Source organism: Camelina sativa, chromosome 7 (genome assembly GCF_030686135.1).
Source record: "Camelina sativa cultivar CO46 ecotype springtype chromosome 7, ASM3068613v1".
Classification (NCBI taxonomy): domain Eukaryota; kingdom Viridiplantae; phylum Streptophyta; class Magnoliopsida; order Brassicales; family Brassicaceae; genus Camelina; species Camelina sativa.
Window position 1 is genome coordinate 17403674 of NC_141886.1, and position 20234 is coordinate 17423907.

General features: G+C 33.4%; 2 pseudogenes; one reads left to right on the plus strand and one right to left on the minus strand.

The window, feature by feature from the left end:
- The first annotated feature begins 5940 nt into the window (after positions 1 to 5940).
- On the plus strand, positions 5941 to 6566 carry LOC109125444 (UV-B-induced protein At3g17800, chloroplastic pseudogene; annotated as a pseudogene).
- Positions 6567 to 10616: 4050 nt separating this feature from the next.
- Positions 10617 to 11573, minus strand: LOC104704628 (uncharacterized; annotated as a pseudogene).
- Positions 11574 to 20234: the final 8661 nt, after the last annotated feature.

Genomic DNA, 20234 nt, shown 5'->3' on the forward strand with positions numbered 1-20234 from the left:
ATTAAAATGATGATTATAAATTTGTGCAAAAGTTGAATTGAAGTGATTTGTTACTATCTATCAGAATTTCAAGTCTTAGAAATAATGTGTTGGCAATGTCCGAGTATATAAATAGTGAGTCATTAGTTATATACTGTATACTCTTTAAAACTAATTTTAACTTCATTAAGAAAAAAAAATAAGAGGAGGGAGAGAGTTGCACGTGTGCAGAAAACCACATGGGTTACTTTCAGTATTTTTCTTAATTATTACTTCTTTTCTTTTGCAATTATTAAGTTTCTCTTTTTTCTTAAATTTCTGTTTTTATTTTCCGCAATTATTAGTTTCTTACTGGTTGCCTCTCTATTTTCTTGTCCTTTTCCTCATCCTTTATTTTTTACTTTTGTTATTTTTCCTTTAGACAACTGGCATCAAGACAACAGTACGACACAAACCCAACATTGTCAACCTCTTTTGTAAGAAACCAAGCAAACACATACAAAACTCTAACGTATTTTGCATATGTTTTGATTTTTAGCAAAACTATAGTTGTAACTTTGTGATTTCTCATGTGTGGGCCGAAAAATTCGAAGAAAAATGAAAAAATCTGACGTAATCATGATTTCAGCTGGTGCCAAAAAAGGAACAGTATATAAGATGTTTTTAACTTTTAAGGATGAAAAATCTCTTGATCATTAATTTTTTTTTTAAATTATCATTATTATTTATTGAAAATCTTTAATTGTCGAAATTCTTGCATGATTTTACTACAAATTCAATAATTGTTTTATTCTAGACAAAGAATACGTTTTTGAAATTAGTAACATATCATAATTATTCAGTAAAATAGTGTGGTGGATCACGTAAATGTAAAATCAGTGTGTTAAAAAATATAATATGTTTTTTTCATTTGTTTTGTTTTTTTTAAGAAACAAAACAAAACAATAAATGTATAGTCAGTGTGTTAAATTTAAGAAACAATATAATATGTTTTTTTTCATTTGTAAATGTATAATCAGTCTGTTAAATTTAAGAAACCATAAAGATTTTGTTATTTTTACATAAATATATTATTTATACATTTTTAGAAAAATTAACTAACAGGAAAAAAAGATTACATAATAATAATGGTTATAACATATTCAATAAACATTAATTATGCAAAACAATATGAGAACATCTAATAGAATGGAACAAGAAAAAAAAAGTTAAAAAGTTAAAATATATCCTATAATTTGGAAATTTGGAATATAGAGACTAGAGAGTACTATATTTTACATAGGGGGTATTATATATATATGTATAGACACTTTTAGCAGTATCTCTCTTTTTAAGGTAATTGGTTTTGGCGATAATTATAGAGAAATACTTTAAAATAGCATTAAAACAAGTTTTACGGACAATTATAGCATACATTACATAAATTTTCAAAAACAGTATTATTTAACACATTAAAATATTTAAAATTAATTTTTAGAATTTTTTTTTTAGGTTTGGGTTTTTAATTTTATATTTAAAATATATGTATGCATGCATCACATCTGGTTTGGGTCACTAAAAACTATACTCACGATTAGATGGTATCCCTTTGATACCAGAACAAGCCACACCTTAGGAGCCTTTTTCAACGTTGATTCATGCCTAAGGGGTTTGGGATCACCTAAGTGTCACGTTGGTCGTTGGTCATATCCAAAATATAACAATTCTTATAGATTGAGTTTCAGTTCTATCAGATGCCTAGTGCTCTAGAATGATTGCCTTGATAACATGTGTTGCGTAAAGGTTGGAGGGTTTAATTTGGATGGTATGGACGGAAAATTCTAGAAATGATTTACAACTGTTTTAAAAAGTTCTAATTGAAATCGCCAAAGATAATCCAAAGATAGGATTCCAAAAGAGCAAGGGGCCCTAAGATATATAATATCTACTTTATTGCAAAAAGGATTAGCTGGTTATCGTTTTGTTATTTGATATTTTTTCTATCTTATAAATTGTGTCGTTTTCATTTCTAATATTGTCAATTATAAATTTCCATAAAAATGACTTTTTTCTAATTACTTTTTATTGTCCGGACAACACTTTTTATATCAAATATGTACTTGAAAACAACATTCGTTGTAAAACGAAATATATTTAATGGATATTTATTTTCCAAAGCGAATGATCAGAATGGGTTATTGATATAACTGTATAAGTTAATTTAAGCACGTAAACACATCAGAGTAATTTAATTGATAGTTTCTTGGAAACGACCTCATACATTGAACCGACGCATGAAATGTACGTAGTATATACGTGCCGAGGACGAACACACATGCCCATGCATCCTCGAACACTCACACACACTCACACTTCTATAAATATACATGTTTAATTAATGTAGGCCGATGGCTGTCTGTACGTACGTGGATATGCTAAAAACGATTTATTAATATTAATTTATTTCAAAGCTTATTAGTTATTACTATTCCATGAAAACGTGAGGCATTCATGCATGTAAAGTACTGAAAAAATATATTTATCTAATTAACAAAAGAATTATAGTTCGAGGGATGAATAATCTAATTAGGTCTCTGCCTAAATCGAGAAGAATTATGAACCCAAAGATCTTGATTACAATAATAATAATAAAAAAAATTCTATTCGCATTCTAAAAATTACCATATTTTTGTTATTTCCCAAAGTGTGGTTTATGAAGTCGATTGCGAAGTTCTTTTCAGTTTGCTAAACACCTTCATAAATATGTTGAAATATATATATATATATATATATATATATATATATATATATATATATTTATAATTTTGTGGTACGTTTGTAGTAATCCTCATAATTAAATGTTCTCACATTGGCCATTGGGATACCGGATTTTGATCCATCAGCCGATGTTATGCATCTGTTTAGAAGAGTTCAAGAACGTAGACAGAGTATAGGTACGTTCGGTACACCCAAATGTTATGCATCTGTTTTGCCTAGAACATAAAAACATAGAAAATAAAAAGCCAAACCAATAAAAATTGTTCTTAGATTAAAAAAATCATGATAGTATTTGAAGAAGATTTGACTTGTTAGTGGGCATAAGATTTGATTCGTTATATTCAGTTTCTTGGGTCCCAAATTATAATAAAGAAAAAAACATTTGCGTTTGTCATTTTTGTAATTGAGCATCAATTATTGTGGAGATAACATTCATGATTGTAAACTTAATTATAGGCCGTATGTCTTGGGATAATATCACATGTAATACAAATTCCAACTTCTACAAATACATAGTATTGTATACAAATTAATGTATATACTATATTATAGTTGAAACCTAAATAAATTTGGGAGGGATAATACCAAACCCTATGATCTTAGGCCACAAGCCAGACTTAATTTATCCTACCTCGACTTCTTTTAAGGCTTCTTTGAAGTCGCTTTGGAACTTGATATCTTTGCTTTCCGTCTTTTTATTTGTGTGCTTAGGGTTTAATAAGACTTACAAATTTTGTTAGTAATCGAGACGAGAGCTGTTGAGAATCGCAGACCACAATTCACCTTTGTAGTAAACCGCATACCGCGATTCTGCCCCTACTTCTCGTAGATCAATAACATAACATAAACATAACACAGAGATTTAACGAGTTCCCCTCATGCAGAGGGTACATCTCGTGTCGGAACCTTCTCCCAAAAACATCCACTATCAATCAACCAAGATTTACACACAGTGTTTCATATACAAGCTTAGAGAGCTAACAACTACAGAGAAACCTGAAGAAGAAAACACATAATAGATCTAGTTTTTCTTCTTCCCCTCTCTCTGTCTCTAGTTCAACTCTCCCCTCCATGTATAACCCTGAAAACGCCTCCAGAACCCCAGAAAAGCAGCCCCACCTTTGTCTCTCATCAGAGTGTCCTGAAGACACCTTAAACCTAGACAAGGTTATGTCCGGCTCTCAGCCCTTCGACCCCAGCCAAGCTTCTGCTTCTTTATCATGGTTATGCGCACAGCTTCAAGCTCCATGTACGACGCCCTGCGCATGCTCTCTGCACTGCACCCTGCGTCTCTGCATCTGCCCTGCACAGCGCCCTGCGCTGTGCCCTACAGCCGCCATCAATGTACCACCAGCTTTTTTTTTTGTCTGCGTTAGCGCATTTTCTTGTTTCTTCAACCTTAGTTTCCCTTTTATAGAGAAACCCTAGAGCTTATGTCGGTTTACTCTTGCAGACTACACAACCTGGATCTTGTATGAGCTACACACCAATATAGGCCAATTCGTGGTTCAAACCAAATAAACCCATATGAAGCAAACATTTACAACAAGAGCCATAGTTGCCTATACTGTCTTTTTAGTCTCATTATTTTTCTAAATCTATCGGTTTTTTTACTAACGAAATAAACTATAGATCTTCTGATCTATTGTCATGCCGGGTTAGAGATCTAAACATGCTGAACTAGTCTTTTCCCGATTATCAAGATTCAATCGATTTCGAGATATTGCCTACTTGGCTACTTTCCTAAAAAAATCTGTATAATTCAATAGGTTGAACTATCGATAGTGCATACTAGATTTCCAAAGCGCAGTATACTCTATTAATAGATATAATTTTTTTTTTTTTAAATTTCTTTTGGATTTTATTTTCAATCTTTTGGAGAGAGGAGGATTCAAACTTCATGTGCAAGAATCCTTGAGAGGTAGCAACGTCACTTGTTCTTACGGATCCGAACAACGAAAAAATAGATTATAGTTCCATCTTCGTTTTGTGATATTCACTTTTCCCATGAAAAATGGTGATCGAGTTTACTATATATATACTCGAGTTCAAAATAGTCTCATGATTCAAAGCCAAGTTATATAGATCATGCGTGTTAAGTCGTCGGCTTATAGCTAGATTTTACCGTTATTATGTGTGTATATTGTTCTTGACTTTTGAATACTCGCTCTTTTTTTGGTTAATATATATATATATATATATAAACATATACACTTAACTAACTACAAGAAGAAATGTCATTAGTAGCACTCTGAGTACAAAGTAATTTTCCTAAAATAGAAAGAAATGGAAAAAAAGAAATACTAAATATAATTACAACTTTGAGAAAACCTGAAAGGCTGAAACTTGTGCTATTGTGGTAGTTTTTTTAATTAATAATGATCTTGGTTTTTTTCGGTTCAGATTGCTATTACAAATTAACCCACACAGAAAATATAAAATTCAAAATCTCACCAAAATAAAATATATAAAATTCAAAAAATTCTATTATAAAAAAAAATTGGAATGAAATAAAATCCAGTAGTATTGTTTATTTATACATGGCTTTGTATTTAATTAACTAGCCGGAGACAAGTCAGAGAAGTGCTTTCTACCATGTCTCTTAATGTTTGTCAATTAGCTCATACCACAATGTCTTGTTTTCATCACCTATGTCCATGTGGCATTTATAATAGCTGAAAAAATTATATATAAGTCTAATTTTATGGGCACGTATATGGCTATAAATAATTTAGAAGTATCCAAACCAAATCTTATTATATATTGTTTGAATATTTTGTGAAACAATTGCATTTCAGTATTCAGTACTACTTAGACCTTCTTTATCGGGGGTTTATAAGAGAGGTCTTAGTCTTTTGGCTACAAAAAAATAATCTGGTAAAATCTCTCCTTATATAAGAGACTGAATTATAGTTTAAAGGGTGATACATGTCGCCATTCTATTGGTCGAAAGAATAATACAAAAAAGAAAAAAAAAGTTTCCTGCTCGATTTATTTCTTTTTTCCTCTCAATCTCTCTCTCTCGGTTGCAATTGAATCGACGAAACGATTGATGAATTTGGAATCAGAAGCTTGAAGGTTTTGAATCAAATGACCTCGAATCAGAGGAAGGGTATGGATTCGAAGGGAATGGAGAGAAAGAGATAAGTAGCAAAGGCGATTTGGAAGCCAATCGCCAAAGAAAAAATCGACTAACAGTTGGAGATGGTTCGATCTCCCGTCTTACCACCTAGAACTTCCGACAACGATTTTGGATCTATGTTCCTTACCGCCAGTGTCCCTGGGTTCACGCGTTCTGGTTCAAGACTTCAACTTCGTTTCAGGGTATGTCTCAAATCTCTTCTTCGTGATTCAATTAACCAAATATTCTGATCCGGTTGTGTTCAAATCTGATTTCTGATCCTGAAAATTCCAAAAAAGTCAAGCTTTCCAATATTTTAAGGATTTTCTTGTTCTTGGTACTTTTTTTAATTGTTGGTTTTATCTACTCGCAGCAAAACGCGTTGCAAATCTTGACAACGACTGTTAAAACTCGGAGAAGTTTTGTGGTTAGAGCTTCTTCAGCATCTAGTGACGCTTCCTCTGGTTCTTCACCCAAACCGATCGCACCGCTTCAGCTGGAGTCGCCTGCTGGTCAGTTTCTGTCTCAGATTTTGTTGAGCCATCCTCATCTTGTGCCTGCAGCTGCTGAACATCAGCTTGAGCAGCTCCAAACTGATCGGGACTCTGAGGGACAGAACAAAGATGCATCCTCCGTTCCTGGAACCGACATCGTTCTTTACAGGTTTGTTACAACAATCTATGAACACTATTTTGAACTGATTTCTTGACAACTTCCATTGATCATGATATTAAACCTTGCGTGAGGTTGTTAGTGAAAGAGATGTTTTGTGAGCTTTTCTGAGTTTGTAGATATATATACCATAACTTGAATAGTCATGATATCATTATAGTGGACAATTTAGTAACTAGCAGTATGGTTGAACTAGAAAATGGTTTGGTTGAGAATATTTGGGCAAAATTTGGAGCAAATCAGTATTAAAATAAATCATTCTCTCTATTTATGAATTGCACTTCTATTGTAATATGTATTAATATTTTTATTATGTTTTGTATGTTTGAAAATTAATTAAAATGCAATATTTTCTAATTTTATAAAATCTTAAATGTTTACACATTTATACCACTTCTATTCTATTTAAAATTTTTAATTTTTAAAAATAAGAGACCCAAAACAAGAACCTACCAATGGAAGATAAAATTTTATCTAAGAGATCATGGGTTCTTATATTCCAAACAATACACAATTAATTCATAAAAAATTAAGAACTCCCCTTATAACAACCTGCCAATAATTATGCTCTTAAACTCATTGAACAGATAGATGGATCTCCAAAGCATTCTCGTTATAACACTAATACAAATCATTACACTACAAGAAAGCTGTCTATTTTCAAAAATACAAATCATTTGCTTAAAAACTCTATCAGGACTGAACAGAGGAAGAAGATGAACTCGTACTTGAGCAAGAACAAGAGAGAGAGTGAGAAGAGAGAGCTGAGATAGAGAGAGAAAAGTTAGTTATTCTCATTAATTGTGTTTAGTGTACAGTGTAAAATATATATACAAGTGTATGCTAATCTAATCATAAGCTTAGATATATTAATATGTATATACTTGATACACCTCCCTCAAACCTTTCAATCCGGATGCAGAGAAGGATTGTAAAGGTTTGACAAAGCCATCCGACTAAGCAAGGAATGAAACTGCCGAGGTTGTAACGGCTTAGTCAGGATATCGGCAAGTTGATTCTCCGTACCAATGTGTAATGTCTTCTGGTTCCCAAGCTTGATATGATCACGCACAATGTGACAATCAATCTCGATGTGCTTCGTTCTTTCGTGAAATACTGGATTTGTGGCAATGTAAACAGCAGACTTGTTGTCGCAGAAAAGCTTGGCAAATGTAGTAACAGGAACACAGAAATCCCGAAGAAGTTGTTGAATCCATAGTACCTCTCTAGTGACTTCAGCCATGCTTCTATACTCAGACTCTGTACTTCTATGGCTCGCAACATGCTGTTTCTTGGATTTCCAAGATATAAGTGACTTGCCAATGTAAACCCAAAAACCAGTAATCGAACGCTTTGTATCAGTGCAAGTTCCCCAATCCGCATCCGCAAAAGCATTCACACATGTTTCATTAGATGCAGAGTAGAAGAAGCCTTGACCTGGAGTACCCTTGATGTACCTGAGAATTCGATGTGCAGCTTGCATATGAGCATCAATAGGGAATTGTAGGAACTGGCTGAGATGGTGTACAACAAATGTTATATCAGGTCTTGTTATCGTTAAGTAGAGAAGACGACCAATGATCTCTCTGTAAGGTCTTGCTGAATCCAAAGGAGTTCCTGTGTCTTTAGTAAGATGAACATACAGATCCATAGGAACAGTACTCGGCTTAGATGCTAATAATCCAGTGTTCTCCAGTAAGTCCAAAGCATACTTTCTCTGACATACAGATATACTCTTGCTCGTTCTTGAAATATCTAATCCAAGAAAAAATCGCAGAGGACCTAAGTCCTTGATTTTAAAAGCGTTGGCCAAGACAACATTAAGTGCAGCCAGATCCTCAGCATTATTACTAGCAATAGCAATGTCGTCAACATACACTAAGACTGCTATAAAGCTAGTTGCTGTGAACTTGACAAATAAGGACGTATCTGCCTGAGATTGTAAGAAATCATCATCGAGCAAAACTGAAGTGAACAAGCGATTCCACTGCGTAGAAGCTTGTTTTAACCCGTATATTGACTTATGAAGGCGGCATACAGCATTCAGAGGTAAGACTTGTGAGTTACCTGGAGTGTAGCCTTGAGGTAAACTCATATATATCTCCTCATCAATTTCGTTGTGTAGGAATGCATTAGAGACGTCCATTTGAGATTGTTCCCATCCATGTATAGCTGCCAGCTCCAACATAAGCTTGACACTCGTTAGTTTAGCCACATGAGAGAAATTCTCATTGAAATCAACACCTTCTTGCTGAGTATATCTCTTAGCCACCAAACGTGCTTTGTACCTCTCGATAGTACCATCAGAATTATACTTGATGGTAAACACCCATTTACAACCAACAACATTCTTTCCAGGTGGTAAAGATGTAACGTACCAGGTTCCATTTATCTCCATCGCATCCAATTCCTCATTCACGGTACCTTTCCATATATCAGATGCCATGGCCTCTTCAAAAGTCTTTGGTTCAGTCTCCATTGAATAGGAAAAGATATAGGAACAATAATGTGGTTTGAAACGATTATATGATAGAACAGAAGATAGTGGGTATGGAGTAGTATGATTAGGGGGAAGAACATAGGAGATATTAGCCAATGCACAATGATACTCAACTCAGAGAAGTAACTAGGGGCTTTAGCATTTCGTTTTGGTCTCTCCTTAGGTAAAGAAACAGATGTAGTATCTGGTAAAACAGTAACTTGTTCCCTATGTTCCCTAGTCTCCCTATTCTCCCTACTTGGCACTGATGAAGATGATGATTGTGCAGTATGAGGTGTAGAAACAACAACATCAGGTAATCCAGTTGATGTAACAGATGAAGATGGCATGTCAGGAACAAAAGGAATTGGATATGGTCAAATGGTATGAAAAAACAGATCATCAGTGTGTTTTTCTGAATCAAGAAATGGAAAGATATGCTCATGAAAAACAACATTGCGACTGATTGAAATAACATTCGTAGTTAGATCTAAAACTTTGTAACCTTTGTAGCCAGATGGTTTTTCAGAGAAATGATTATGAAAAGGAAAAGACAAACGCTTTTGTTTAGCTAATGGACAAACAGAACAGTGATCTAGACTAGAGACACTTGTTTTATTAAGAGAAAGATTACCAGACATAAGCTGTAACTTGGCGTTTGAAGGATGACCAAGGCGTTGATGCCAAAGAATTCCTTCATTCACCAAGGATCCCGAGACTTGATTGATGACAGGAGACTTAGCAGGTGTAGAGAGGGAGTGTTCATTCAAGATGCAAAGATTGTGGAAAAGATTAGCACTCCCAATCATCCATCCCTGAGAAGACTCCTGTAAGAAGCATGATGTAGGATAAAAATGAGCAGAGCATTGATTATCATGCAACAAAGTCGAAACACTAATGAAATTAAAACGAAAAGATGGAATATAAAAGACATTGTAATGAATCAGACAAATGAATGGTGCCAGTTTGGTTAATAGGGAGTCTAGTTCCATTAGGTAGAGCTACTGTAATGCCAGAGACTAAAGAAGTTTCCCTAAACTTAGAGATATCACAACAAACATGACTAGTTGCCCCACTATCAATAATCCAAGCACCATTAGGCAAAACACTATGAAGAGATGATAGACAATGGTGTTTATATGTGAGATTACTATTCTCATATCTAAGATTAGAAGAGATATTAAAGACTATACCAGAAGACGATTGAGGAGCCATAACACCTGATTTTGTATTAGATGCAAGAGATTGAGAAACAGTAGGCGCTGAATTTTCTAAAATCTGAACACGTGATAGTTGATTGATCATCGGTTCTGTAGCTTGAACTCGAGAGAGTTGATTGATCAAGTCTTGAGCTTGACTCTGAGTTAACTGACTCACATCCAGGTTAAGAGCATTAACAGGAGCAGGAGGATAATACGGCATTCCTCCATTAACTTGAACATTCGCAACCACCCTTGGCTGTGTTGTACCAGATCATGGACCAAAACTCTGATTAGTAAATTTTCCTTGGTTATAGAATTGACCTTGATTGTTCTGATTAGCCTGACCACGAGGCACAAAAGAAGGTCTCTGAGTATTTTGTCCTTGCCCTTGATTGTTCTGATTTGGCTATTTGAAACCAGGTGGATAACCATGAACCTTGAAACATGTTTGAATCATGTGTCCCATTTTTCCACAATCAGTACACATCGGTCTATTACTCCTTGGTCTATAAGTATTGTAAGCTGCTACATACTCATATGGTTCCACCACATACGATCCATTAGCAAGATCACCTTCATAACTACCAGTCGTCTGAAATGCTACATTATCAGACTTCACAGGAGGCTTGAGAGAAACAGTAGATTGCCTTTCATCTTGAGTAACCATGTTGTATGCTTCCTCCATACTTGGAATCGGTTTCAGCATCAAGATATGCCTTCTAGTCTGTTCATAACTCTCATTTAACCCCATCAAGAATTTGGTTACTCTACTACGATCCTGTAGACGTTCCCAAAGAACAGCTGCATTACACTCGCAGCGACCACAAGTGCAAACGGGAAGTTCTATGTAGTTCTTATATTCTTCCCAGAGCGTTACCAATTCAGTATAGTACGCACTAACATCCAAAGAACCTTGTTGAATACAAGTAAGTCTCTGTTCAATCTCATAAACACAAGGTGCATTATCTTGCTTGAACCGAGATAAGAGATTATTCCATATACCTTCAACAGTCGAGATGTATAACAAACTCGCTCCAATCTTCTTCGAGACTGAATTCATTAGCCAAGTGGATACCATATCGTTGCAGCGTGACCATGAACCATGACTTGGATGATCAACGGGAGGCTTCTGAATCGTACCATCGAAAAATCCCAATTTATTCCTAACATTCAAGCCCATCCGTACTGATCTACGCCAAGAATGAAAATCTAAACCAGAAACGAGTCAATCTGAAACCAATTGCAACCAAACATGATCAGTACTATGAAGAAAATAGGGATTCTCGAATAGATCTGTACCTGAATCACCCAGATTTCGCGAATTTTGATTCACCGAAGTAGTCGGATTTGGATTCGATCCCATATTAATGAAGAATCAAACTGATTATAAGAGATTGTTCCGATTGAAAGCAAAACAAGAATCAGAAAAACAATAAGGTCAAAGAAAGAAGAACTCAAAGAGAATCGTATGCGAACACGAATTGAAGAATCGCTAATACGATGAAACAACGTAAATCGAAAACGAAAGAGATGATGTGAATGAGAATTAGCTCAGCTGAAGAAGCGCTCATGATCGAGAAAGCTCTGATACTATATCAGGATTGAACGGAGGAAGAAGATGAACTCGGACTTGAACAAGAACAAGAGAGAGAATGAGAAGAGGGAGCTGAGCTAGAGAGAGAGAAAAGTTAATTATTCTCATTAATTGTATTTAGTGTACAGTGTAAACTATATATACAAGTATATACTAATCTAATCATAAGCTTAGATATATTTATATGTATATACTTGATAAACTCATCGAAAATTTTGTAATTAACTAAATTTATGAGGATTAAAAGTGGTCAAAATTTATGATCAACCACTTATTCTAACCAAAATTTGACCAACTTTATCTTGTTTGAAATTTCAATTATAAATTTTAAATATTGAATTAAAATAATAACATTCTAACTAAAGCAAGTCTTAAGGATAGTATAGAGAACTAAATAAAGATGGTTTTAATTAGTATATTTATTTGTATTACTTTTAACTCTTAAGACTCGTTTTAGTTGTTTAGGACATATTTTAGGTTAAAAGACCACTTTTTCAATACTACAAATACTTTGCCCATATTTTTAGTATTTAACGTAAACATGAACTCGTGTATGGTACTGGTAGATATTTCCTTCACAATGTTTTTTTTTTTTACGAAATATATTTCTCACCGACCTTTGTAGCTAGTATTTTACAAATAGTTCTTCTTTTTAAAGGTGAGGAAAAAAAAATGGTTTGTCCACCCAAATTTCTAATTTAATAACTCTTTCAACAATATTTCAATGTAGACGTAACAATCAACCACTTTGAATTGTAAGTAACAGAATAGTGAATATCAAAGCCTATAGTGTCGGAAATGTCAACTGAGTGACCATGTAATAGTTAAAGATTCATTTGATCGGGGCTTCCTGGTTTTGTACGTAGGACCTTTACAATAAATAAGGTAAAATCATTTATGTGACTGCTAAATTATACGTGCGAAGAGACGAGATTTTGTGTGTATAGAGAAGATGGGCTTCATATGTAAAAAAGAATTGGGAGAAGTAGGGTATGCATTGTTCATACAATGTTCCCTTTCGACTACGAAACATATATACAAGTCACAAGGCCATGTTCCTTTGTTTAGGTATTTGTATTATCCGAGGATGTGAACATAAAGAGTTTTTTTTTTATATAGTTCTAATGAATCCAAAACTTTATGTATAATTTTCTGAACCAATTCTTGACGGATCCAAACGTCTATCTTATAAGTTATAACCTACACGGCCCACATGTTGTTTAGGTTACTATTTTTTTTTTTTTTTTGCCAACCATTGGACCACAACTGGTCAGTCCATTAGCCAAATTCCTACATTCATAGGAAACGGGACTCGATCCCTGGTGTGATGGTGCCTTCTGCAAATAGACTTATCTCCTGCCACTGCACTAAGATCACTTCACTAGGTTACTAAATTATTAGAACGGAACTTATTAAAAATCAAAAACAGAAGAGAACGTCCTTAGTTCGAACCGTTTTGGATGTGATTCTTATCTTATTTTTCTACAAGGTTAAATTTAACAGCTATCCCGGGGCCAAAGGAGATTAAGGTCATGCCTCGAACTTCCAAGGGAAACAATACTGCAAGAAACAATAAAAATATATCCGAGTAGTATCCTAAGAAGTCTAGCGAGTTAGTTCGAACCATGAGGACCATAAGCCATGTAATTCATGTGTCTCCTCAGAAAACAGACTGGGAAATTTTCGAAGTTTTGAAATGTATTTACCAACTAAACCAAAACCAATTTTCACAATTGCGGTTTGTGGTATTTGGGATTTTACTTTTACATATCAGCAACTGAAAAGAGGGGGCTCTGCACAAAATGCAACTTTAAAAGATTTTTTTTTGTCAATGGACTTATGTAGACCCATTTCCCAAATGCTCTCGCCTCTCGGATTAAAACAGATCTTTACCATATTTTAGAAGGCTTGTCTTCTAAAATTTAAAATCGTTTATTGTGTTTGGGCTCAAGATATTTATAAAACCAACCCCAATAATAAGTCTATGTATAAAAAAATATTTTATATCACAACTTCTTTTAGAAGTACATCTAAGTTATGTTTATATGAATATATTTCTCTCAGGCCAAATAATGTAATTAGAGCGTAAATCTGAGGAGCATGCCGCAACAAAAGGAAAATTAGAAGTACCCCCATCATGGTGAATTTTGATCATGTCCCTCAATGGGAATCCACCGTGTTTGCTACTTCGTATCTTCAATCTCTTGCAACTCATAACTTCGCTCGTTTTCCAAGATCCATATACAAAGCAACGATAACCCGTTAATAACGGAAGGAGATTGATGACAGCCACCCTTTGCCGAGACTCAGTAGCGAGAGGGGTACGGATCAAATCCATACAATCTCCATCCACACAATCTCCGGCCACGACAATGCCTCACTTTCCGCAACCAAAACAATCTCTTATGGCCGCTCAACAATGTTCTCATAAACCCATATATTCCTGGCTTTCCAAATATACAACATTAGCCATGAAAACGCCAAAACCTGGAATGCAGGATTATCATGGCCCAAAAAATAATCCATATTGGCATATACGGATTCCGACGGGAAAGAGTGTAGTCTCACTGGTACTTGTGCTAAAGCCCAAACCTGTCGAGCCATACACTAATTCATAACTGGTTTTATGTTTTTGTTTGTTTTTTTTCTTACACATATATGACTTTGTCAATACGTAAGTTCAGAATTTTACCAAAAACACATGATGTTTTTTGTTGTAAATGTAGTTTAGATAAATAAATAAAATTATTTAGATGTATTTAGTTATCTAAACTACATTTACAAAAAAAATATTATGTGTTCGTTTGATACACCCTGTAAAAACTTACCACATAAAATATGTTTGTTTAATTACATTTCCGTCGAATTGGCTCGTTTGAGCTAAATTAATAAATACTGACAAAAAAACATATTTTTATTCAAATGCGTCGTCCAAATTAATTATTTTTGGTCTTGTTCGTTTGATTATTTGGCATTCAAATCATTCACATAAAATATGTGGATGGATAAATTAGATGCATATGCCAAAGGAACAAGACTTTAATCAGTTCATCTTGCATTTTGAGTAAGCAACATCATATACCGATATAGAATGAGTTATTTCCATCTAGAGGTTGGTAGGGTATGTATCTATATTTTTTGTATAAAGATTGGGTTGCTAACCTAATTTGGACGTATTGCTTTATCTATTTATATTATAACTAGATTAGGACCTGCCCGATGTGCGGGTTTAGAGTTTTTAAAATTAAATTAAATTTAACAAAGAATATAAAGTAAATATTTTTAGTAAGTAAAACTATCTATAAAAGTAAGTAGATACACTGAGGTGTCCAATGTGATATTTGGTGTAAAAGGTGCGACTCTGCGGTTGAGACTATCAATCACGTTTTCTTTGAATGTCCTCACTCGTGTGAAGTTTGAGATTTCTCTCTTTTACGGCAGTCATGTCAGCTCCATCTCCGTTTTCGGATATCCATGTTTCTTCACTTGGTTGTAAGATTGATGGTTCTTGAAAAGCAACCAATGTGCATTCAGGATTGGGTTGGTGGTGTTAAGTTGGTGAGGAGCGAACCTTGTTGTTGGGACCAAGCGTCTAAGACGGAGCCCCTCTACCATACATTCGGAGTTAGAAGCGTTGTTGTGGGCCATGGAGCGGATACATGCTGCATGAATCGCTTGTCAACATTTCGAGACTGATTTTGCTAAGTTACTCACTATGGTGCAATCTCCTAAAGATTGGTCATTCTTCTCCAACCTGCTCGATGAGTTTAACTCGCTGGAGTCTTTCCCACTATTCTCTATCTCTTGGATCCCGCGTGCATCAAATACGAAGACAGATTGTCTTGCCCTTGCTTCGTGTTCTCTTATCTCTAAAGTTTCTTTTGTAAACCCCTTTCCTCCAGCTTGGGCAACTAACCAAAGAATTTCCTTTTAATTTATTGTTTGGTAAAAAAAATAAAGAAAATAGTTGTATATGAGTTCAAAGTTATTAAATAAAATTAAATTTAACAAAGAATATATATTTAATTTTTTTCGTAAGTAAAAAAAATGTATAAAAGTAAAGAGATAAAACTTTAGTTATAGAAAATAGTTGTTTTTTTTGGTTATAATACACTAATGTATATCCATTTACAAATCTACTATCTACATTACCACTAAAGTGTATTTGTACACACAAATATATTTTACTGTTAAAATATACTCTTTAGTCTTTACTACTACCAACAAATTTTCTTTATGAACACATTAAATAACCTATTATTTGTCTCTTCAATTTAACCTTTGTATAGTTACAAAATCGCATGCGTTAATAATTATATATTACAATAACATTCTTTTGAATAAATTATTTGATTAGTGAAAAAAATACGAGACAGTCTATTTTTTTATTTTTTATTTTCTTACTTCAACAATCTTTTTCTTTATCTAAAGGTGAATATTATATTTTTAATTGTATAATTTTCAAAATCATTTTTATCTTATATAAAAAGTAATCCTTTTCTTGTAAACTTAGCGACTTAAAATTAAAATAAGTAAAGAATATTATAATTTCGAACTTTATGACATATATATATATATATAATTTCCTTATAATGATCTTTTCTAAATTTTAAAGCTGTTTAAATTTTAGATTTTTTATAATTGCCCTTTACTAATTTTAAAACTGTTAAAAACAATTTTTTTTTTACATTTGAAAGTTTACTAAGGTTTTTTTTTCTTTAAAAGATTTTAAATAAAATTAGGTTTTATTTTCTCTATTTTACTTTTATATAGAACCTTTTTATGGCAGGTTTTGATTTTTTACATTTTAAATTTTTTTAATAAATTTAGAATTGACTTGTGTCAATCTGAATGATTCAATTGACACGTGTCATGATCTTGTTAATGAGTAACTTTGACATCAAACTTTATATAATAAGATTATGATTAATTTAATAAACAAAAGAAATATATATACATATATATATATATATATATATATATATAATATTTGATAACGAGCGCTTCACCAAGAATATTTGGTTATTATTCTCACTACTAATAAAGCACATAGTTAATTTTTCATGAGAACATAACCAAAGTAAACCGATATCAACTAGGATAAGGATCAGGGTAGAAATGATGAGAATATCATATGTAATATTATTACTGTTAGTAGTTTTGGGTAGATTATTTTAAATCTTTGATACATGTATATTTTATATATTAGGATCTATTAGCGACCCTTCAAGTGTTAAATTTTTAAAATTTTAGTGTTTTTATGGTCGTCGTTGAATTGACAAATAATCTTTACTAAACGAGGTAACATGATTTAGTGGAATCGAACTTTAGTGCAAGAAAAATATTTAAAGCCTAATGTTTTTTTTTGTCGTCATTGAATTGACAAGATCTAATTTATAGTTAATCTTTACTAAGCGAGGTAACACGATTTAATGGAATCGAACACCAACGGAATCAGTTGCATATGTGGTGTTGTAACTCCTTGACTAAAGACACTTCTTGTCTAGTGTTCTTATGTGCTCTTGATTGGAACCTATCAATTTTTGTTACATAGAAGTTTTATAAAAAAACAAATATAAGACAAATTTTAGATGAAATAAGAAAATTATATTCATGAATGAAGGAAATTTTTTATATAGAATCGAAAAAAAATTAGAAACTAATGGTATTAAACCGTAACTAACGATGTTATTGAAACTTTTTTTTTTGTGTGTCTAACGAAAATTAGATTATTATTAGGAATGTCTCTTAGATTAATTAAATTCGTACGTCCAATCTCCTCTCCTAGTTAAACTTTAAGGCAAAAGAATGATAAGTGGAGTTTTGATGAGAGACCTGAAACTTCCACATCCAAATGGTTTTGGATAAAGTTTGCTAAGGTTTTAGTTAGATGACTATTCCTCTCTTGAAGAGTCTTTTCATTGTCAACCATCAGAAAATAATCCATCTGATCCGTAAGACGACAAGGACACTCCAAAACTCATATATTCAGTTTTTGCTTCTTTTGTTAGGTGGCAAAAGTATCGCCACATCAAAGATCATCTTCTTTTTTTTTTTTGGTAAACCATCTATGTACATAAATGTTAGAGAGACAAAATTTCACATGTGTCAATTTAGGATCAGCTAAGAAAAACATTTTCCTACACACTAAGATTGATTAAACTATTTTTTTCTGTGTTAAATAATAATTAGTTTGTACAAATTGTAATATATTGTCATATTGATACGAATGCATTAAATAACTACATATAGTATATGTTTGATGTTTCGTGTCGAAACTTTTGTAGTTATGAGCTTATGATGTTAAGAACATTATTGTCAAATTTAAAAACTAGGAACCCTCAATATAAAAAAATTATTTTCATAAATATTTATTTTAATACTAGATTAAGATAAAACTATTCCTCTCTTAAAAACAATGTGCGGGTTCTAAAACTATTTAATAAAATTAATTTTTTAAAATATATATATATATATATATATTTTGTAAGTGAAAATATTATCCGGAAATAAATAGATAAATATTTTTAGTTAGAGAAACATTTTTAATTTAATACACTAATTTATATTTTAAAATTATTATACAATTCTTACAATAATCTAAAGCTAAACTATCGACCATCAAAATGTTTTCCAAACATGTTTATTACGAATATTATTATTGTCAAATTTCAAAAACGTTCAACAACTTATTCGCAAAAGGTTTTACATTCAATCAGCTCGTCAAAACGTCGTCTTATTAGCATTCACATACAATTTTATTCTATGTTTTATCACTAATACTGTGTTATTACAACCTAAAATATTTTATTGTTAAAATATTGTAACGCCCCGACCGCCACCTCTTGGTGGGCCCTATGTCCAATCTCAGTCCATGGGCCACCTCTTGGTGGGCCCTATGTCCAATCTCAGTCCTCTCATTAGGCCCGTGAGCCCATCCATATCCGACGGCCGGTTTGTTACTTCCGGGAGGCTTTAGAAACTTATTACCGTCCCTACAAATCACCACATGATTTTTTCCTGTGTTTTGTACTCACTCGCACAGTTCCGACAGTCATTTCCCGAAAGGTCACCCATTCTAAGACTACTCCAGCATAAGCACGCTTAACTGTGGAGTTCTCTTAGGATCTTTGACTGAAAAGATAAGTGCACTTTGGTGACATAGGTGACCAAATCAATTATTTTAATCCTCTCCGCAAGTCTCTGAAATTGGGATGTCACAATTCACTCCCACTAACAGATCGCAACGTCCGCATTGCGCACCAAGACCGTCACCCCCGACGGTGTGAGTCCACTCGACTCCACACTCGTCTAGGTTCGGTTCTGCTTCCACTTGTAACGCCCCGACCGCCACCTCTTGGTGGGCCTCATGTCCAATCCCAGTCCATGGGTCCACTTTCCTTAATGGGCCTCACGTCCTCTCACTAGGCCCATGAGCCCTTTCATATCCGACGGCTGGTTTGCTACGTCCGAGAGGCTTTAAAGACTTGTTACCGTCCATACAAATCACCACATGATCTTTCTCTATGTTTTGTTTACACTCGCACAGTTCCGACAATCACTTCCCGGAAGGTCACCCATCCTGAGACTACTCCAGCATAAACACGCTTAACTGTGGAGTTCTCTCAGGACCTTTAACCGAAAAGATAAGTGCACTTTGGTGATATAGGTGGCCAAATCAATTTTTTTAAACCTCTCCGCAAGTCTCTGAAACCGGGGTGTCACAAATACGCTCTTTATCACCACTTATAAAATGTATCTTTGAACAAATTAAACCAATTTTGTCTGTTTACTTTCATTTTGACGTCGTTTTTTCACCACTATACTTTGTAGTGACAGTTTGTTTAACCACTAAAATTGTTTACTCAAAAATATTTTGGATGAAAAACTGAAGAGAAAATATCTACATAATTGCAGTGAGTTTATGACCTACCCAATAAAATTTGAGAAATTAAAAGATAGTTAAAAAAATAAAAAGTTATAACCATGATGATATTGGAGTCTTAGGGGCTGTTATTGGAGAGATAATTTCTAAATCCATATAGAATTATAAATTCTAGAAATCCAAACACATGGATTTTGAAATAACATGTTTTATCCTTGAATTTGAATCCTTCTATTTTACACTTTCAAATCCATTCAAATCCATTTAAAACATAATGTGGATTTTGAAATCCAAAAACAAATCATTAAATGAATAACATAGGATTTTAATAAGTATTTGTAAATCATGGAACCAATAACACATCATTTTAATAAGTATTTTAAAATCAATGAACCAATAAGTATCCATTAAAATCATAGAACCAATAACCCCCTCTTAGATAATCTAACCTTATATGAGGTTCATCTCCAAATGTCTGTTAGATCATAGCAATCCGATCATCACTCATGATACCATGTTTTATTTTGTTAGCAAGGTTTTATGAT